This window comes from Grammomys surdaster, unplaced genomic scaffold (assembly GCF_004785775.1).
Source record: "Grammomys surdaster isolate TR1022 unplaced genomic scaffold, NIH_TR_1.0 167, whole genome shotgun sequence".
In the NCBI taxonomy this organism is placed as follows: Eukaryota; Metazoa; Chordata; class Mammalia; order Rodentia; family Muridae; genus Grammomys; species Grammomys surdaster.
Window position 1 is genome coordinate 11,005,302 of NW_021604615.1, and position 15,739 is coordinate 11,021,040.

General features: G+C 40.2%; 1 protein-coding gene and 1 pseudogene across 1 annotated transcript in view; one reads left to right on the top strand and one right to left on the bottom strand.

Annotated features, from left to right (window-relative positions):
• Positions 1 to 15,739, bottom strand: part of Csmd1 (CUB and Sushi multiple domains 1) — a 1,525,237-nt gene that overhangs the window by 609,214 nt on the left and 900,284 nt on the right. The gene's annotated exons all lie outside the window — the stretch shown is intronic.
• LOC114620231 lies at positions 12,663 to 15,506 on the top strand (annotated as a pseudogene).

Here is a 15,739-nt window from a genome sequence, read left to right on the forward strand (position 1 = left end):
ATAGATAGATAGATAGATAGATAGATAGATAGATAGATAGATAGATATCATGCTCGATGCATAGTGTTTGCATATGATCTACATAGGTCTTCATGGCTGGATGGCCTACAATATCAGTACAGAGGAAATCCTGAGCAAATGGTTGTGATGCTAATGTAATGGCATCAATAGAAAAGTCACCTTGTGCTTAGTGCAGATGCACCCATTTACTTTACTCTTATCCCAATTCTTGGTGGACTAAGTCTCTGAATGTAGAGGCTATGGCATGGCGGTCAGCCTGCCGGGGCTCTGTCTGTCTTTGTTCCTTTGTTCTTCCCCTTTACTGTTAAATGAAAAGACTCCTTTCTCAACTGAGTCAAAGATGGCGACAACACTTAGAACCCTTCACAACTTTTCTGATCCCTCTAAGCTTGTACACACACACATACACTTTTAGCACAACAGTGCTAAACAGCCTATCTTGCCTCCAGATTCTTGTCCTCTAAGAATCAAGCACTGTTGGTTCATTTTGTGGTATCATTTGAGTTATCTAAACAGTTACTCCACTTGTTGAGTAGACAATGCACATGTCTTTGTATGATTGGAACACCAAGCATTCTGGAAGGCATTAGATGATTGTGTTTAGGAATCAAGAAGTATAAAGAACTTGAGAGTCCTTGGGATTTCAATTGAATCTCTAAAGAAGAGTAATATCATCAATAACAACGGGTGTGGTTAAAGATAACTTGAGAGTAATGGAATTCATAAACAAACTCAGTAGTAATGATATTTAGTGTGTCCCCAGCTCCCACAGTCCTGACAGCAAGTGTAGTCCATGTTCAGTCAGTTCCCACTGCTTGCTTTCTCTGCCCTTGAGTCCCTATCCTTTTGGCTCTCCTTTAGATACTTTACCACCCAGAATTGTTGACCGTGGTCTCTCAAATTAAAGTGACATCCTATTGGCAAAGTGACATCTCTAAGTTCATTGGATACTATGCTGAGTAACTAAACACAAAGTCTTGTTAAGGATGATAAAGGATGAACAACAAGTAGATTATGGGACTGGTTTATTTTTAAGTGACTCATATTTATGTTACCTATGGCTACAGTCTTTTAATTTAGTGCTTACCACCAGTGCAGCAAGCTGTCTTGATATTCTGTCTCTGAGCATTCAGTGGTGATATCAGTGTTTCACTAAGTGGCTCCGATCCCTTGTGGTTATGAGATGGGTCAGGCACAGGCCTTTATGCTTCATGATTTTCTTCATCACAGGAGAGGTTTTAGGAGGAACAAGCCCTCTAACATATCATCCAAATGACAGCTATCCAAAAGACCTCAGCTGTCATATGGGTCCATGTGGCCTCTGTTCTTACAAAACCAAACAAGTCTTCATTTGCAGTATCCATATACATTCCTGGTTTAGATATACATTTAAATAAAATAGCTGAGAACTTCTGATGCGTCCTATTTTGCTTGAAATAGTCCTACATTAGAAATATAAATCTGTTATCCAGGGTGGTCTTCCCTTTCTTTGAGGAAATGAGGGAGTAATCTGGGAGAGATTTGAAAAGATAGGACTGGGAGAACAGGGAGGCAGAGGGGCTGAAATCAGGAATAAAGAGGATAGATGGATAGATAGATAGATAGATAGATAGATAGATAGATAGATAGATAGATAGATAGATAGATGATAGACAGACAGAAAGATAGACAGATAGAGGATAGATAGAGGATAGATAGAAAGAAATAGAAAGAAAAAGAGAAATAGGTATAGAAATAGAAATCCGTGTTGTCTAAATTCCTTCTTTCACTTGTGTAAAGGAAAATTGATGTCCCCTTATTAATTCTGGTTGTTCTAGTAATTGGGAAGACAAAGACAACTGCATGTCCATGAGAGAGTTGACCTGTCTTAAGCAGACTATTATGGAAGAAAATGCTATATGTAGGAAAAGAGCTTATTCACTAGCAGAAGAAAGAATGTATTCCCTTAGTATTCCAAGAGATGAGATAGCAGGGGATCCCACCCCAGACACACACAGTTACCCTAAACTGGAGAGCCTCAAGTCTATTATACCAAATAGCTTAGCATCAACCTAGAACACATAACTATTCTTCTCCAATTCTCTTCTAGATATATAGGCAATATGAACAGTTGTCAGAATGCATTGTTCAAAGAGAAAGGTTTCTGTGTGTTTTCCATGGAGACATTTATGTCTATCCACAGTTGGTTAAATGCACAGATGCAGAATCCAGCCGTCCAGACTGCCAAGTATTACAACTGAAAATTAGGAGCTGTGGAGATTCTGCCTAATTTAGTCTGACAGAGGTGTTGATTTGTTTGAAAGAGACATTCTAAAAGAACTGCTGACTCCTTTCCTTAATTACATTTTTGCAAGCCAGAACAACAAAAGCAAGTAAGCAGCAGAGAGGCTTGCAGGTACTCTGTGTGGTGTTTTCCAGATGACAATAAAACAATTCTGCCTCAAAGCACAGCACTGTGAGATTCCCAGTGGGATATAAGAGCTACTACCCACCTCTCTCCTTTGTCAATCCCTCAACACCCAAGGGCCAGAATGTCCAGCAGCCGGATACCAGGCATATTCAACCAGTGAGTGTATGGTAATATGCTGTGTGTGAACTGAGAAAGACTCAAGCTACACAATAGACATGGACAGCTTCATAGGGAAAATGTAAATTATTTGTTCACTATGTTTTTTTTAATAATGCATAGAAATATCTGCTGTATAGCACTTGTTACATAAATTAATAACATAAAGAATTTAATAACACATTAAAATTGTGTTTTCTTTTCATCCTTTTAATTTGGCTACTAGAAAATTAAATATGTGGCTTATTTTGGACACTCTCAACCTAATGATACAGTTGAATGATAATTTTAATAAAATGATAGATTTTAAGTTAAAATATATGAAACTTTTTAAGAAATGGAAAGTTTATAGAATGATACTAATTGGTATTTCTTAAAACCGAATGATATATTTGACGTTTTAGCTTTCACTTCATACAGAAGAGGACTTCATGGTTCTCCAGTGTGAAATGCCATTCTAATAAGGTTGTATAGCAAGGAGGAAACAGGAGCTGGACAGACGGATCCCTGACAGACAGATGAACTGATAAGGAAATTGACCACAGATAATAAAAGTGGCAAACCTCTAGCATTTTCTTCATTCTCCTGACCTAAGACAAAATTCTGGTGAGTTTTGTTTTCCAGGAGCAGAGCAGGGTCCCCCCATGCCACTTCCTGGGCCTGGTCTAGGTTGGTTAGATATGTACAAGGCTGGTCCTGAACACATTTATCTGAAGCTGTGAGTATATCAGCTTCTCTTTTTTGTTTAAACTGACCAACAAAAATTAGATGGGGAGAATCTGCGAGAAGTCACCAAAACTTTAAAGACCCAGGCCCTCCCAGAAATTTGGATGCTGGTCCCTTCTCTGCCCTGCAGGGAGATTTTCTCTCTCTGATAACTCTAACCAACCCCTGCAGACCCTTCGTGTGTGTGTGTGTGTGTGTGTGTGTGTGTGTGTGTGTGTGTCTGTGACTGTGTCTGTGTCTGTGTCTCTGTGTGTGTCTGTGTCATCTGTGTCTGTGTATTTCCTCATTTCTAATAAAATGTGTCATCTGATGCTGTTGGTTTTGTCTGAGATTTTTCCTACCTTTAATATTTTAATTAATGGAGAAAACTAATCTAAGACTCTAATATGATAACCCTTCTGTGCTTCCTGATCCCGTGTGACTGGGACAGAAGGTGCACTTCCGCCTGGGGGGTCCATTGTGAGTGAATCACTGAGCCATGGGAGCTCCCTGTTTGAGAAGCTCTGGGGCTGGATCAAGGAATGCCTATTCCCAGAGGGATGAGTGAAGATGTAAACCCATCCAGCTACCTCAGAAGCACCAGGATGGGATGTATCAGACCTGACTGGGGTCTGTAGTGGGGCTTCGCTGCCCTGATCATGGAAGAGAGATACAGTCCAAAAGCAGAGACAAAATAAGTTGTTAAGAACTGTGGAGTAACACCTCTTCTGCTCAGAGTCCATATGGCCCTCTGTGTGAAGTGTAAGCTGTCTGGGGCAAGCCCCTTCTGAAATAAATTCAAAGCAAGTGGGCTGCATAAAATGTTGGAATGTGGGCTAGAGAGATGGCTCAGAGGTTGGGAGCACTGACTGTTCTTCCAGAGGTCCTGAGTTCAATTCCCAGCCACCACACTGTGACTCACAACCATCTATAACGGGATTTGATGCCCTCTTCTGGTATGTCTGAAGAGATTCACAATGTACTCAAATACATAAAATAAACAGACCCTTGGAAAAAAAAATTTAAAAGTGTGTTGAAATATTCAACATTTCCAAGCTTAATTCAGATTATGTAGAATTAGGAGAGTTTAAAATACAATTTTGATAGGGAAAAGACATGTAATTATAGACTTATGCAGTAGGGTAAGATATGAAATCAGTCACCTAAGTGACGATACAAGAACAAATTAATTTTAATGAACTTAGAGTGAGATGAAATCCATCATCGTAACAGACTGCTGGCATATTCTTCATTGCTGTACGGCTCCAGTTTTTCTGAAAGCACATGCATTGCCTCTCCCCTGAGATTCCCAACAGTCTTTGCTGTAGCTTATCAGCATTCAATCTTGAGCTAGCAATGACTGTAAACATCCAGTTGGGACCTGGCTTTGAAAAGAACCACGCAATGAAGTGGACTCACTACAGCAGGAGCTGGCCGGGCTTTCTGGAGAAATGCAGTCACAAGTATGGCTAGACTTGGCAAGGGTCCCAAAGCCAAGCAACTTTAGGTATATAGTATGTTAATACTGAACTAGGAATGAGTTTTAATAGTACCACTATGGCTTGACACTAGCCTAACATACAAATTTTGGGAGTTTTTTTCCCCCAAAGAATTCAGAATCATATGGAAGCATAAAACTATACAAAAGGATCAAGTGAGCAGGTGATCACTCACTCTATAGAAATCCCTTTAAACCTCATGTGTTAGGGGTTCGTAAGAAGTATTTCTTCTTACCTTTCCCCCTCATGGCAGATGAGAGCATCGTCAATTGCAGATTCTGGTTTCACAATGTCTTTTTCCTTGGTTTTCTGTCATTGGCATTTGCATCTGGCTTTTCTGTATCTGTACCTCCGATAGGGATCTTGGTGAATCATCTGTGACTTGGTCTGTGGTAGGATAGCTCATTTATTCAGAAGACCATCAGTCCTGTCAACTCTGTATCAAACAGCTCACGGCCTGAGGGACTATGGGTTTGAGGATGATTATGACCACAGAGAGAAGTGGTGATGACTCTGACTGTGCTGAACAGTATTTGCTCTGCCTTTTATGGACCAGTTACAAAACAAAAGTCTACATCTATCATATCCCCATGTTGGGACCTCATTGTGTAGCCAAGGCTGGCCTCGAGACCCTGAAATTCCTCCTGCTTTATTCTCCAAAGTGCTGAGATTTAGCAACCTGTATCTGTTGACATAATTTTGAGCTCAAGGTCATACATGGCATTCTTTTGTCTCTGAATTCTTGTGTATTAGTTCGATAAATAGACGAAAACATGCACTTCCACCTGAATGTTTTATCAATAATCAAAGTGCACATAGTCCTGGAAATTTAAAATTGAGTCACAAGTGACAGCTCTCTTTGTATAAACGGAGCTAACTACTCAAAAGCCATCAAAGGCTTAATAATTTAAAATACAACCTGTTTCAGGAGTACCTCTATTTAGAGATCATATGTGCATTTTATTAAGCTATTATTTTGATAATGCAAAACACGTCTGTTTTGTCAGCGTGACTTTTAACTTGTAATTCCTCAGTGTCACCTAGATTTCCCCAGAGCGCTGTCATCTTCCTGAGATGTTTTCCACTGGATCAAAGCCCAAGATGAAATTTCAATTACATTAATAAAATGAACTATTCATAGGGAACTAATCTTCCTATAAAAATCTCTTCAAATAAAACATCAGTTTTGAAAGGCAGATAAACCCAATTTATTGACTCGGTTGTGAATTTTCTCAGGATTTATGCTAATGGAAGCCCTGTACTTATACCATATACAATCATGAATAATTGAGTGAGAAAAGTCTGCTCAGTAAATTACAGTTACACAATGATGAGGCCGTAAATGCTGGCCCACTAATTACCTGTGATACACACCATAGAACAGTAGTTTTGATGAAGCTCTATCTCTATAGTCTCAGTCAAAGTAAACAATAACGTAAGCATCATCTATAAACAGAAAGTAAGTCACTACATTGACATTGCTATCCAAACAAGGATGCTTATACGAAAGAACCACCTCACGCATGGCGAGGCTTTACAGCTATAGGAATCTGCTCATGAAACACTCTGCTTCACTGAGCAAAACTTATGCTACCAGGAGCTTAATTACATCCTATATAGCATGCTAATAGGCCATATGGTGATGCCTGGGAACGTCCTAATTGAAAGTCACTTAACATTTACTAAGACAATTTGAGTCCAACCAGTACTCCCTGACATTCCTGGCTAGAAGGGACACACTTGCTTTCACGGAAAGTAAATTACAATGCTACCTACGTTCTGATGACTCTTTCTAATTTGCTTATTTTCAGCTTTGAACACCTGTCTCGCATTTCATTTAATTATAATGAATCTATAATTAAGAATCTGCTAAGATTTCCATAGAATATTCAGTTTTGAGGAAATTGCATTAACATATTGCCACATTCCAACAGTCTATAAATTGAAACTTCTGTGAACATAGACCTGAACTTCATCAGCTTTTTTTTAAAACTCCAGCAACCATGGGTCTTGTCCTCCTCCCTTGCCTGTCACCTATACCTTGCTAGCTGACTCTTTGTAAAAAATATCCACCTCCAAACACTCCTTTCTTTGACACCTCTTTCCCCTCCCCCGATTTCAATTCTCTTATCCAAACTTCATCCCCCAGCATCCTTTCCATCCCAAACCTTGTCTCCCTTATGTCCGATGCTCCCAAGCTCATCACTAAACTGCTTCATTATTCTAACAATAATTCCTATCATCTATTCTCAGAACTCAGTTGCCAGTTCACTCTCGGTCCAAATCCTCTTCTCTTCCTTATGAGGCTCAAGGAAGCAACTACTTACTGGTATCCTTACTCTTCTCTTTCCCTGATGTAATCTCTTCCTCCATATTGGACAGAATGACTTTGCTGAGCCTCAGGGAGGTAATGCTACTTTTCCTCCTAGCACCCCCACATCCCTGTGAGATTTATTTTGTCTCTGGACCACCTTGTATCACACATTTCTTGACCTCTTGCAAAGTCCTCCATCTTCCCATCATGATACTACACAGCTCATCTCTCCTTAAAGCCTATTTATTTCAACTGTTTTTTTCTTTCTGCCACGATCTTCTCAGGCTCTTCTTAACACTTAGGAATCTGACTTAATGTCACCCCTAACGAAGAGCTTTCTGTGATGATTATAGGTCCATAACATTCCACTCTAGGACTTCAGAATCTCCTAGTGCCCTTGTCATTATCCTATAGTCCCTAGTGTGAGACTTAGACATCCCAGCTGACATCCACACAGCATCTTATTGAAACTAGGGAATTACATTCTCTTTTTTTGCTTAGAATAATGGCACCCACTTAGAATAATGGCAGCTCATAATAAAAGCTGAATAAAATATAAAATAAACAGACATAAAGATTGTATGAACTAAATGTCTTAGCACCTGACAGGTTTGAACAATGTCTTAGCTGCTTTCTGTAGCAGTCTTCAGAACCATTAGCATGTACTTGCAGACAGCATATTTCCATTTTGATCAGTGTCTGGCTACATTAATGACAGAAGTCCAGGAGACTGAATTTGCCTGGGACATCAGAGCTCTTTTCATTTGTGTAAGGACACCCTATGAAATTTGCATAGTGACCACATTGCCTAACACCTCACTTCTCACAATGTATCTGTCAGCATCTCATGACCGTGAAATAAATTTTTCTAGAATCAATTGACAACTGGTCAGTTTCTTTTTAAAGATGAACTGTGATTTATATATGAAAATCGCACATATAGCAAATATTAGCATGTTATCGAGTACCTTTATTAACCTATTAACAACTTTAAGGTTTTACACTTTTAAAAAAAATATAGAAAGAAAACAGTGTAATCTAGCTCATGGGTTTTGTTTGTTTCTCACTGTGTGGTTTGACTTCAGTTCTCACGACTGTTCATGGTGACATTTGATGAAACATTTCAATTTTCTGTGCTTCTTACCTCTATTTTAAAAGTAGAGTCACTTCTAATATTCTTTGAGGGGGGACCCCAGATACCTTACAATTTCCCTTCCATAAACTCGTGTAGTAAAGCCAAGTCAAAATCACGAGAGATCAGCAAAATGAAGCGGGAGTACGGATGGCTCTGGTGGCTCTGCCGTTTGAGGCCCCTAGTTCTGCTTGGCTCTTCACCAACCACCAAGCCTCACACCTCCACCCAGGCTTTGTCGCAACCCTAATGAGAGGTTACCTGGCTCCTACCAGCTACAGGACACCCAATTTCTAAGAATACATCGATTCTTATGACTGGCTTAGCATGAGCCTCTTTCTCTAAACTCTGGGGTGGGTGCAAGCCAGCAATTGGATATTATAAAAAGGATTACGTCATTAGGGTTTCAAAGACTGCCTGACCAGTTGAAGGCTCCCAGGAAGTTTTTCTTGAGGATCAGGAGTTTTCAAAAATACTTGACAAAAAATAGCTGCTTAATTCTCTTTTGTACTCCAAATTCAATTCCTAGGAATTCATATTCCAGTCACACTGAGATGAGTCTGAAAATTCCTCCCGATTCTGTTCTGTTTTGTGTTTGTTCATATATAATAATTATTTTAAAGCACATAGTCTCATGATGAATAGACGTGCACACCAGTAAAAATGCTAATTGGGGTAAAATAACTAGGAGCTATTAAGTACTCCTTTCATGCATGCCTAATAGAAATTTCCAAATTGTTTCCACTGTGGAGAGGTTCACAGTATTAAGGAAACCCACTTCCTGGCTCTCCATCCCTAAAATTCTTTGTACTCTGAGTTCTTCTTCAGAAATAGTCTATATCAAAATGCTCAGCAGTAGATACTACTGCCCTCTCAAAACATTTCTGCCCTCTGGCTCTGAAGGGGCTTGGTATGTGGTCCAGGCCTAAATGTTCCATGCATCAAGAAAGTCACCAGTTCCAGAGCATAGAGGCTGATCAGGAGCAGAAGGTGATAGCATTTCAGATAAATCTCACCATTCAGAGATAAACGCGTTTATAGAGACTTGCAGACTGGTACATAGAATTTTTTTCTCCACAAAAGCTTCTGAAAATTAAAATTGGAAATACAAAGCTGTGGAAGATACTGTTCATAGCTTTTCTCCTCCAGGACGAGCCTGGAAAGTGGTTGGGTATGGCATTCCGGTTCCTCTATCTACCTCCTCCTGGGATCATCAACATCATGAAAGATAACCTAATGTGACACACTAAGAGTCTTGGAGCTGCCCTGAGAGTGGTCAGAACTGGATTCAAATACTATGAGGAAAGGTCTGGAAGTCCCCTATGATCTGCTATTAACATAGAGAAGTTGGAAATGTAGAGAGTAGAGATTTACTTTAGTCTCTGCTCTGCAGACCGGAGAACATAGCACTCAGGGTGCTCTTATTACTCTGTCTTTTTCTGCTTATGATTTTCTTTCAAAATGAGCCCATGAAAAATTAAAATCTCTGCTAGCAAAGGATATGCATGGAATAGCAATGCATCTGCTGTTGAAAGTTAAAAGAAGAAGAAAAAAAAAGATGTTCAGAATCAAGTTCTCAGATCTAAAGTGCCACACATAAAAATTGAGATCTGTGTCTTCTCCAGAGAAGAGGTGACATACAACTGCTGTGAGTGAAGAAAGATTACTGCTATCATCCCTTATCTAGAACAGGACCTCTATAGCTCAATCTCTACCCCTAATATTAAGGAAATATCAAAATATTCAAAGTGTTGTTCAGCATTCAGTTGGGAGAAGTTTGCAAAATTAAGTTAAGTGTCTCACATTTAACTTGCAGTCTTCCACATTTATTGAGTACTTCCTCAATACTCGTACCTCTATAATGCTCTTTCAACATCCAGAGTGCATCATCCAGAAAGGAGTTCACCCAGTAAAAAAAGGAAAAGGAAAGGAGTAAGACACCCAGTGCTCTGTGCTGGAGGGCAACTCCACCATTTCCTGTTTTGTATGTGGTGATGTCTGAAGGTTAACCAAATGCAAACAAAGCCATGCATGTTTTCAAGATAGCACCCAGTGCCCTGTGATCCCCAAAGAGCCAAGTTTGGGGTTCCCTATCCTGCCCTAGTCAATAACAATACTCCAGCGGAGACTGGATGGTTTTCTGAACTCTTTATTTTAATGATTTATTTTTATTTTTTAAAACTCTGTGTGTGTGTGTGTGTGTGTGTGTGTGTGTGTGTGTGTGGTTATGTTCACATGCATTCACATGCCTGCAAAAGCCAGAAGAGGGTATTGAAGCCAGTAGAGCTAGTGTTACAGAGGTTTTGAGGCCCCTGACATGGGTGCTGGGGACTAAAATTCAGCCCTCCAGAAGAGCAGTACATGGTCTTAACCACTGAACCACCTCTCCAGCACCGTTTAACTCAATTTTGTTCCTTGGTTATTACAAAACTCCTGTTTAAACGTGAAATGATCTCTTCCGCCTACATTTCACGAATGCCATCATTTTAAAGTGCTTCTCTGAATTTGCTTAATCATGCCATATTTGCAAACTATAAGATATTGTTTATCATTTCAATCCAGGCCTGCATTCCTCTCTTGCACTTGTCTATTTTCTTTATCTTTTATTCTTTGTTTATTTTTTGAAGCAGAATTCTTCTAAGATAAGAAATTTTTTTAAAAAAAAGCAAGACAGGAAGAGTATGAATGTTTTCAAGGGTCTGAGATTTCAAGTGCTTCAAGGAAATGGAGATTCAAGGACCCTGAACGCTACAGATTGATGGCTATGTTTCAAGAGGAAACAGAAATAGCACTTAGGCATTGACAGTGGCTGCCTGCTGAAATGGATTCTGCTTCTAATTTCCCATCGAATCCAAGTTAGAAAGCACATCTCCTTCATTAACAGTAGCACAGAGCCCAGTATCCATCTAGCAGACAAATGCAGACGTGTGTATGTAGAGAACACAGAAGGAATCCCACTCCATTCAATGAATGGATGAACAGGGCTTCAGGGTTTTTCCTTACATAAACTGATTTATAATATGAAAACAAAGTGAGTCTGAATGACTGGGAAGAATATGCCATGCTTGACAGTCACTTTAGTTAAGATCACTTAATTAAATCAACCTACAACTGAAAGGATTTGGATCTTGATAAATATGTATATAAACTTTTTCATAATTTTAAAACGCCTTCCCTTTGAAGGAGAGGGTGTGTGTTGAACAGCCAGTTTCTTATTCCTTCTCTGCCTTAACATTTTAGGATAATGGCTATAATTTATCCTTTAATCAAGGATGCTTTGTCCATCCTGTAGTTCAAACCTTGTAAAACCTGTGGATAACACCTGCATTTGCCGTCATCATCTGTATCTACTTTTCTTGTTTTGGATTTCTGATTTCTGTGTGTAGAATTATCTAAATATCAGGGCAATTTTATTTATCACATCCAAGCACCATTTAAAGCAATTGATGTTATATAAATTTTTATTCCATACTCTATACTCCAAACATTACTCTTTACTGATTATTCATGCTGTCTTTTTTTTTTCTGCTGTAATAAAACCTGTCATTCACATTCAGAATTATTTTCAGTGAATGAGTTTCTCACACACCTACCTTTGGTTATTTCTTGAGTTCTTACCAATCTGATCAAGTGAGAGATAGCTTGTCAAAAATAAGAAGGTCTCATTGTAGGATGATGGTGGCTGTGGTGGACAACTTCAAATTAAACAAGCCCTGTTAAGCTTCTTGCTTTGCATTGCTCTACCTGGATCTGTATACAATGTCTGGTAGATCAGGTGGATCCATTAGAGGATAAGACCAAATGAATTCCTCTGTGATTGGATGATTCCTGGCTTACACTAGAGCATGTGCAGCTTGAAACTTTCATCATAAATTTAAAACATGCTAAGTTGAAACATTTTCAGAGCCCCTAGCCTGGAACATCACAGCAGAGCAGCACAGTAGCGTCTCCTGTCTCTGCTGTGGCTCTCACAGCCAGGAATTGTTGATCATAGCTCCTTCACCATGCTCCAGGCAATACCATGGGTATATCTGAGATAAACAAAATTTGAAAATCAAATGTAGTTTCTGCCAGTGTATATCACGCTGGCATCACAACATATAGAGAAAAAAAAAAAAACCCGTCAAGTCACAGAACTACAACTAGGGGAAAACTCGGATGTTTCTGTTTTGAGCTGCTCTTCACATGTCCAGTATTACACAGTCATGCATGTTTCTGCATGCCTACCTGTAACTTGCTGCTATGAACCTATGAACTGCCATTCTGAGGACTCCTCCAGGCTTTGCCACCTTGTGGATTCTCCAGGTATCTGCTGGAAACACTTTCATCTCCCTGTTTCTGGTGTGGCTTCACCTTAGCCAGGATGGGTAGGATATTTACCCTAATGCAATAGATCAATGGTACACACATAACAGGAAACCCAAGATGTACTCTGAATCCCAAGGCACCACCAGGAGCTTTCTAAACTGCCAATACGAGGAGTGGGCTTCTGTGCATCCTCCCTGTGACGTAATAGGGGAAGCTGCTTTTACAGACTTCTCTGAGACCCTCACTGTGGGTTTTCCAAGCAGACTTAAAGATCACATTTACTATATAACATTCAGAGACATCTATGATTCTGAGAGTCTCGTTAATAAACGGTCAATTTCAAGAATGGCTCAGGTACACCTGAAGGTGTAGTGACACCAGGATTCTTGCCAGGCTCTCACTTCCCATTAGCTGGCTGTGCTCTCTCTGCTGGCTCCTAGGAGAGTCCATCTTTCCAACCTGTGACCTTGACTCCCTATATCCCTACTCCTGGATCACATGCTGCATTCCCTGTTGTTTATATGACTTACATTTGGACCTGTATCTTCTGCATTTCTGCCTCTCCACTTTTTTCCTCATTGCTCACTGATTTAGTTTTCCTTTTGTAATTTTCAAGGTATCTTTTTTTAATTTTATTTGACTATGATACATTGCCTTATATTTCATGCTGTGTATACCTTGCCTTTGAAGAGCTTAAAGCTTCTATCCTCGACATCGTTGGTTGCCTGGACCATTACAGGTTTTCTTTGCCCTCTTGATTTACCTTTCAAGCCTGCATTAAGACGTTCACTTTACCATAATGATGGTGAGCCACCTCTGACCCTGAGGGAACCCAAAGTACCCGAATACCAAGCTATTTTCTCAGGAAGCATAAATTTCTCTGAACAAACTTCACGTCTTCTTGTCAGGTGACAGGGATTTTAGGGAAATCCAAGCATAGACCAGTACCATATACACTAACACTAGCCATTTCTAGTCCTGCAGAGAAAAAACCAGAATGGAATGATTCAGAGAAGAAATAAGATGGAAGTTGGACAACTGAGGCATGTTTTGGCAGTTCATATTCAGTAAATAATATTTCTATGAATATTCACTGCATGCAAAGTGAGTGCCTCCAGTAACATCAATTTGATTATATTAGAAATTATTTTCTAGTCTAAATCTAGTAGATTTCTAAGAGAGAATGAAATTTGATACAAAAAAATTATCAAGTATATTTTAAAATTCTTACCACCAAAGCATTTTACTCATTCTTTCTTATTACTCTTTAAGTGGATTCATAAATCAAATTAAGATGACAAAGTACAACTTTTGATTATTTTAAACAGCTTAATTGGAGCAGTTAGTGTCCCTTCAGGAGACACTACTCTACCTAAATATCAAGGCAGGAACATTTAGGAGAGAGCACTGCAAAACAGACTCTAGCCCGGACCATGTCCTTGGTTACTTCAGGACAAGTCACTCTCCTTGGCATCAAACTAACTTGGTTTTCATCAGAGAACTGGAAATACAGACACTGAAGGCAGACACTATATTACCTGAGCAATTCAGTTGTACACCCTATGGTCTGAGAAAATATCACTCACCCATTCAAAAAGAGATGAACAGAGAGAAACTTTACTTAACCCTCAGATAAAACCCTTGCTAGAATAGATGGGTCTGTTGAACAGGAACAGAAAGGAAGATTGCACCAATCCTTCATCTCTCTCTTCTGGGCCCCAGGCTAGAGCTATATTAAGCCATTGGAAGGTGGGAGAAAATTGAAGTAGCCTGCATCCTGATCTAGAAAGACTACCCATGCCCCTGAATGGCATGTGTGTTCCCTGCGATGTCACCCTGAGACTCAATGCTGAAGAGAAGAAACAATATTCACAGGACATTTAAGTTTGTGTCTATAGGCTAGCACATAGCATCCAGCTGCCTGGGACCTATCCTCAGTGTAAGGCACTGCAGGAACCAGCTTCTGGGCCCGGATAATGGGCTTAAGGAGATCCCCTGCTTGGAAAATACTACCTCCCAAACAGTGGCTGAAATTGCTGTCAGTACCCATGGAATGGTTTGTAAGCCCTGAGATTCCTACAATGGCCACATTGAGGCCCTCAAGATTACGTGAGTTCCTAATGGAAGAGGATCTGAAGGGGGCCTGCCCATCAACACACTTCATGAGGTAGCCTTACTTAGGAGGCTAGAGGTCTTAGAATATCCAAATGTTGTCCAGCTAATGGATGTCTGTAGTACTTCCTGAACTGATTGAGACAATAGGGTCATTTGAGTGTTTAAGCATATAGACTTGGACCTTAGGACATACCTGGACTAAGTATCCCCACCCCCTCCCCAGGCTCGCTGGTTGAGATCATCAAGGATCTGGTGCATCAGTTTCTAAGCAGCCTAGATTTTCTCCATGCAAATTGCATTGATCACCAAGACCTTAAACTAGGGTGACAAATTCTGGTGATAAGTACTAGAACAGTCAAGCTGGCTGACTTTGACCTAACCAGATACTACAGCTACCAGATGGCTCCTCACACCCGTAACTGTTATAATCCAGTACTGTGTTCTTCAAATTCTTCTGCAGTCTCCATATGCAGCACCTGTGGACAGGTGGCATATCCACTGTATCTTTGCTGAGATGTCTCACTGAATGCATCTCTTCCCTGGAAGCCCAGAAGCTGACCAGTTGAGAAACAACAACAACAACAACAACAACAACAACAACAACAACAAACCTTTGATCTCATTGAATTGCCTCCAGAAGACAATTGGCCTCAAGATATATCTCTACCCTGCCCCCTCCCTCCTGTAGAGGGGCTTCGACCAATGCAGCCAGTGGTCCACGAGATGAAGGCGTATGAAGCAAACAGCTGTTGGAAATGCTGCCTTTTAACCCACATAAGCAAATATCTGCCTTCTGAGGCCTGCAGCCCTCATTCTCTCCATAAGGAAGAAAATGACTCAGAGTAAGAAGTGAAGTGGCTGCCTTTCCCTGCCTCTGGACACTCAAGTGCAGAGAACTCCACTGAAAAGCCAGCCTCTGCCTTCCCCTCAGGCTGGGGAGACTCCTCCAACTTTTTATAGAGACTATTTTAAGCCTTAAATGGCATTCCCCTCTCCTCTTTATGAGGCTTATCCACTTGTCCTCCCCTTTTTCTACACTAAAGGGTGGGTGTATCTTGCCTACGTCTCTCCCTGGCTTA